Genomic DNA, 1,138 nt, shown 5'->3' on the forward strand with positions numbered 1-1,138 from the left:
CTGGAAGGTATGCATCCTGGAATGCCAATTTAATAGAACAACATGTTCTTGCAGTGAGTAAGTGCTTAAGTGGAGGCCCAATGTCCATCTGCTGCCCTAATACTAAACCTATAAATATATGCACGTAGATCTGTTTCCCCACACTCTTATATAAATATATTTATATAAGAGTTGGAGTCATCTCAATAACAACTGGTTTAACATGACTTTCAGCTTTCATAAGCAGATGCAGCCTTGAATAAAATAGCATAAAATGGCCATAGATTGAAGTGAAAGGAATGGCCTAAGCTAAAGGGAAGTAAGAGATATTTAACTCTAGGGAAACCTACTTGGGTACTTACTTGATGGAAATTTTGGGTGCACTAACTTGGTGAAAATGGACATATGAAAGCAAAGGTGTGTTGGTTCCGTTCCTACCAATGGAATAGTTGAGACTTCTCAATCTTTCAGCTGATCGATTCATCCACCAATTCAACATTTCCTGAGTGTCTGCTCCAAGGTGGGCACTGGGTTTGGTGCCAGAGATGCAGTGGCTGGAAATAGACATAACCATTGGTCTCAAGAGATACACCTCAGTGGGAAAGATGGGTGTTAAACAAATTGAAACAGCCTATTTGTAATGAGAATTCTCCTTCCATGATTTGATGTTTGACTGCTAACAGCTCTTAAACGTTTCCCTTCCGCCTTCCCCTGGGGCTTCACAACTGGACAAGTTGTTTAGAAAGCCTGGGTACTCCTTCCTTTGTTGCCAGTGGGAAATTCAAACCATGCATGCATTTCCCTGCCCTTCAGCCTGTTTGCAGGAACCCACACCCTGGTCTTACCCAGTACATCGAACACCAAGCTATTCTCCTTCCTTGATCGCTTAAGCCATTTCAATTGGTGCCAGAGGTCTGTTCTACACAAAAGCGTCAATTATGAAAGTAGTAAAAACTTGTTCCTAGTAGTCTGTGGATGTAAATGGCTAAATTTTTTACTGTTAACTAACTGAAAGTTTGGTGGGTCAAGAGTATCTAGAGATGCCTCAGAAGAAAGGCCTGGTGATATACTTCTGAAAAATCATCTGTTGAAACCCAATGGAGTATAGTTCTATGCTGGCACGCAGAGTCACCAAGGGTCATAACTGCCTCCATGGCAA

The sequence above is a fragment of the Echinops telfairi genome, unplaced genomic scaffold (genome assembly GCF_000313985.2).
Source record: "Echinops telfairi isolate 266 unplaced genomic scaffold, ASM31398v2 ScPeMD7_7469;HRSCAF=8507_0, whole genome shotgun sequence".
Classification (NCBI taxonomy): Eukaryota; Metazoa; Chordata; class Mammalia; order Afrosoricida; family Tenrecidae; genus Echinops; species Echinops telfairi.